Genomic DNA, 5,783 nt, shown 5'->3' on the forward strand with positions numbered 1-5,783 from the left:
AATAATCCGTGTACACAGCATAGTGTGCAGGTATAAATACTCCAGCTGAGGTCTGTGTACTTTGCTGTCCCTGGCATATATGCTGAAGAGCGTATGTAAGCAACGCGCCCCAATGTGTGACTTCCTCAAACATCAGATTATTTGGCGTTTAGCTAAGGATGGGTGGATGTCTGTCACATGTACATGCGAATGAAACAATGGAAGGAATGATGTCTTGATGAACATTTGACATAGTGTGTAACGGAATAAACTTAACCGAAAGATAGATTTGAAGGTAACTGATTGTTTCACTAAACTGTGGAATGTTCGGGAATATTACAGATACGGTTTTATCGCTAGAAAGATTACAGTACCCACGGCAGTAGTAGCTTAACCTTATTGTCATAGTTGTAGAAAACAAGTCATCTTCACTGAACTCCATTTAAAACAGTCACATGGAAGTCTTGATGATTCAGTTCACGATCGAGGACAATAGGCCAATAAGCAGTTTACCTCTGGGTCGCTACACCCTTAGCAGTCATAGCTTAATGGTTAAATGACTACGGTTTTTGCGCAGCCTCGGCACTATATTTCCTCTACATCACAACAAGATAGGTTAGTAGGTAGATTTGAGAGTGAAATGGTGAGTGGGTATTTAATTAATGTATTTGAGGGTGGCTAAATTGATGAATGGATTTGTGCGTTTGCAAGCTGGTGAATGGATTAGAAAGTGGTTTGTTGGGCATATGGATTGGCGTATACTGAATTGATTGAGGAGGTTAGTAGGTTGACAAATGCATTATGGAGTCAGAAGGTTGATGAATGGATTGGGGAATGAGTAGGTTGAAAAATGTACTGGGGAGTTGGAAGGTTGATGAATACATTTGGGAGTGAGTAGGTTGATTGCTGGATAGTCTAGTGGGAAGGTTGATGACTACATTTGGGAGTGAGTAGGTTGATAGCTGGACAGTTGAGTGGGAAGGTTGATGAATGGATTCTAGAGTGAGTAGGTTGAAAGCTGGATAGTCGAATGGGAAGGTTGATGAATGGATTTGGGAGTGAGTAGGTTGACAGCTGGATACTTGAATGGGAAGGTTGATGAATACATTTGGGAGTGAATAGGTTGATGAATGGATAGTGAAGTAAGTAGGTGGATGAAAAGACAGCTTAGTGGAAAAGTTGACCAAATAAATTGGGGAGTGGGAAGGTTGATGAATGGATTGAGGAGGCGCCAATTTGATACTAGTGAGTGGAAGGGTTGATGAGTAGATTGGCGAATTGGTAGGGGTGGTTGGCGAGGGATAGGCTCTTAAATCGATTGGTGCTTAGGAAGGGAAACGGATTTGGGAGTTAGTTGGTTGGTGAATACACTGGGATGATGCAAAGTTCGCGAATACATCGGGAAGACAGTATATGTTGGTGAATGCATTGGAAAGTAGGTTGGAAATTGCACGGGAGGACGGTAGGCTTGCGATTTCATTTGAGATTGTGTAGGGTGGTGAAGGCATTGGAAAGAGTGTAGGTTGGTGAATGCATTAGGGGGTTGGTTGATGAACGCATCAGGGAGTAAGTAGTTTGTTGAGTGCACTGAAGAGTGGATAGGCATTGGGAAGTTTGTGCGTGAACGCATCAGGCAGTAAGTAGGTTGTTGATTGCACTGGAGAGGGGTAGGTTGGTAAATGCATCAGGGAGTATGAAGCTTGTTGATTGCATTGGAGAGTGGGTAGGTTCGTAAATGTATCAGGGAGTATGAAGCTTGTTGATTGCACTGAAGAATGGGTAGGTTGGTGAATGCATTGGGAAGTTGGTTGGTGAGTGCATCAGGGAGTAAGTAGTTTGTTGAGTGCACTGAAGAGTGGATAGGCATTGGGAAGTTTGTGCGTGAACGCATCAGGCAGTAAGTAGGTTGTTGATTGCACTGGAGAGGGGTAGGTTGGTAAATGCATCAGGGAGTATGAAGCTTGTTGATTGCATTGGAGAGTGGGTAGGTTCGTAAATGTATCAGGGAGTATGAAGCTTGTTGATTGCACTGAAGAATGGGTAGGTTGGTGAATGCATTGGGAAGTTGGTTGGTGAGTGCATCAGGGAGTAAGTAGTTTGTTGAGTGCACTGAAGAGTGGGTAGGCATTGGGAAGTTTGTTCGTGAACGCATCAGGCAGTAAGTAGGTTGTTGATTGCACTGGAGACGGGGTAGGTTGGTAAATGCATCAGGGAGTATGAAGCTTGTTGATTGCATTGGAGAATGGGTAGGTTGGTGAATGCATTGGGAAGTTGGTTGGTGAGTGCATCAGGGAGTAAGTAGCTTGTTGATTACATTGGAGAGTGGGTAGGTTGGTGAATGCAAGGAGGAGCGGATTGCCCAGCGCGTACTATAAGGTTGATTAACTGATTGGAAAATGGGTAGCTAATATAGGTGTCTCTATATATCTGTCATACCCATATTGTTGTATAAAAGACTTACTGCATGATAAGTAAAACCAGAGCAGTGACGACAGTGTGATAGCTGTCACACACAACCGGTGAAATACAGCCCCTTGTCAGTTTACCTCAGGTTTTTATTCCAAATATTCATGTAAATGTTTAAATAGCGACTGATTGCAGTACGTTTGTTGAACAATTTTTTGACTAAAGAAAATGTTTTCATATCTTATGTAGCAGAGATAAAGGGTACGTTTAAATTCAGATTGATATTTTTTTCCTTGGTATTAGAATTGTGAAGAGACCACCTTTCACCATTCCCTTTTCGAATACATTTTAGTGCATGTCCGTTGGGTTAAAAAACATTATTTGAAGATTACAAGACACGCTTTATATGTAGGCTTTGTAGGTGCCGTTTGTATTTAAGCTTTTTTTTACAATGATGAGGTAAAAGTTGTGTACCATAATTTCATGTCATAATTTTCTTTTTGGTTTCTGGTACATGTACAACTTTGCTGTATGTCTCCAAAATAAAAAAACTTGTGGTCGACAGAAACACAAAGCATAAAACACCTATTGTAACTTGATGCATTCCATATGAGGATTTGTTTGTGATATGAACAAAGGTGACAAAGTTAAATAATCACTTTCATAGCCCTAGTCCTACCGATGCATTACTTTTAGATTAAGCACAGTTATTGCACAAAATTATATGCATTGCAGACAATTTTGGATTTTTCGCTGATTTCATATTGATGCTGTAACGTTATATATTCTGTCTGGGATAGACATATCAGAGAGTTTTCGTTTTGTTTTACGAATAAAATACTATGATAGCCAGCAGGTCATGTTCCAGCACATTCGCCATGCAGATACTGGAACGCCACAGGTGTGTTTACAGACCGTATCGCGCAATCCGGAGAGAACATGGCATAACGGTGTATAGTTATCAACAGAGCTAACCAAACATAACAGCTTTAGTATGTCCAAGGGGAGAGTTTGGGGTGTGAAAGGAGGAGACATGGTGGGATATTACCGGGTACCGGTACCTGGTTATCCGAGATACAGTTAAACGTCTATCCTAACATGCACCATATTACTTTGCTGGATGTTTATTCCATCCAGAAAATATCTGTTTGACGAGTTTTCAAAGGACCTAACATATTCCAGATGGACATTTTTGGGGGTGTATCGGGTATTTTTGGAGTGGTGGTTTATGTGAAGGTAAACTCAATACTGTTCGACTCAGATGAGGTGGTAAGGTTTCCAAGGGGTACACAGCCAATTTTAGGGCAAGAATGGATACCTGCACAGAACGCTTGAGATTAAGGGCAAAATCAAAAGCGATAAATGCAAACATTAGTTCCATTGTAAGGACACCACTATCGGAGAGTGAAGATGAGAAATAACAAAATATACAAATAATACAATTGACAATAATATACAAAACAATGCAAATAATTACAAAAATAGATGGTCTCTTACTGATGATAGCACTAAATGAGGATGGAATATTCCGGCTTCAAAAGGCGAGACAGTCCTTGTTAATATAGAATCCACAGTTAAGAGAAATTCTCCAATGGAAGGAATCAGGAGATGCAGATCCAGGATTAATCCTGGGTTGACTCACACCTGACTTTTAAAGAGGAATTTGTAACTTCAGCATGAAGGGGGATATTGCAACGACTGGTTTAACAGTACCATTACAATGGCTCGGGCGGGGCAGCTTATTTGCCTCCGGTAAATCGTCTCATTGAAGCAGCACTACAAAAAGAGCGGTGGAAATCCGTCCTGTGACAAGGAGGCACATTACATACACCCTAAGGATTCCTTTGTCGACATATGACTGAAAAATTGTTCAGTACCACTTTAAACCCCAAGCACTCACACACTCACTCCAATGGAAGGATGGCACTTCGATAAGTGACAAGGGCACGGCCCGCTGACGATGGCTGGTCCACAAATGCATGCGAAGGTGTAACTTCTCAGGACGGACGGGTTGACAGTAGGGTCCGTAATGCCGATTTGGTGATGTATGTTTCACTCTGAAATATGCACAAAATCACTTTCAGACAATGAGCGATACAAGCTCCAAATTACCGTCTCCAAACAATAGCAAGTGGCAAAACACAAGCTCACAAAGTGCTGCGTAGAAAAAATGGAGTATAAATAACGAATGTCGAATGGCGTGGAAGAGGATGTCTCCTAACTCGGGAAAATCTTTCACAATGAATGACAAATGACTGCTCTCCAGTGAACTTGAGTAAATGACTGCGAGCTTCACAACTCTGTCACTCATATTTACAGACTAAAATAAAGAAAATTGTGAACGGTATGATTGTAAACATGTTTATAACACCGATACATATTTCCAGAAGGCATACCTCATTTATAATGACATGAAATAAACATCGAAGCCTCGAGAAAGCTCGACTGAAATACAGTGCAGGCTATAACGTAAACAAAACGGGAAATTGTGGGTCAGACACCGAGCCCGTAAAATAAAAAAATATATATATATAATACAATATTTAAGTACGGGGTTCGTAACATCCATATCAACTGTTTTACCGCTACCCGTAAAATTTGGTGAGCGAAAAGAGGCACATGCTAGCATACTTGTTGCCTCATGGTAGCTGTCAAAAATTGAATAGCTGTAGCGCTCTTATGGATCTTGTAGGCATCAGGCACGTTTACACGTAAGAAGTCAAAAATTGTACTCTTATCTAGTTTGGATCAAGTTAGGACACGAAAATATTGTGAAGGGAAGTTTGCCGGTCTCAAATATATTCCAAATATTAAACGTATCAGTCCAGATGTATCAAAGCGCTTTAATATTCACTAATTACCTGCTATTCCAATGTATACACTGAAAAAAATGGCCAATGTCTTCACCCCGAACTTTTGCCTTCATAAGTTAAGACGAAATTATTCGTTGCTGGGATAAGCACAGTCAGTTAAGTTTACCATGTACTTTGGTGACAAAAATTAATACCTGCAGTGGAGGTTTTTTTTTGTAAATAGCACATGTACATACTTTCTTTCTGAATAGGTAAATTTATGTGTGCAGAGATACGCTTTGACAACATTATTTTTAGCCCGAAAAGCAAATATTTGTCTTGCTTAAATCCTGACAACGAAAACTGGTACATTGTTTGAGGTCAGAGTTCGCCCATATCTCACTGACGCTGACTCCAAACTAAAGTAATGCGTGTAAGGCTTCACAAGAAGTACGAATAAGTAAGAAACGGTAGAATTCAACATGGCTGCTATCAGGCGTTGTTCAAGTCTCAGTGTTTGTATTACAGGGGGAGAGAACTGGATGACTAGGTTTACTGCGCATTCATCCTTGGTGACCAAAAAACGTCGTTATAGATTCTCTTTCG

This window comes from Liolophura sinensis, chromosome 1 (genome assembly GCF_032854445.1).
Source record: "Liolophura sinensis isolate JHLJ2023 chromosome 1, CUHK_Ljap_v2, whole genome shotgun sequence".
NCBI classification, from domain to species: Eukaryota; Metazoa; Mollusca; class Polyplacophora; order Chitonida; family Chitonidae; genus Liolophura; species Liolophura sinensis.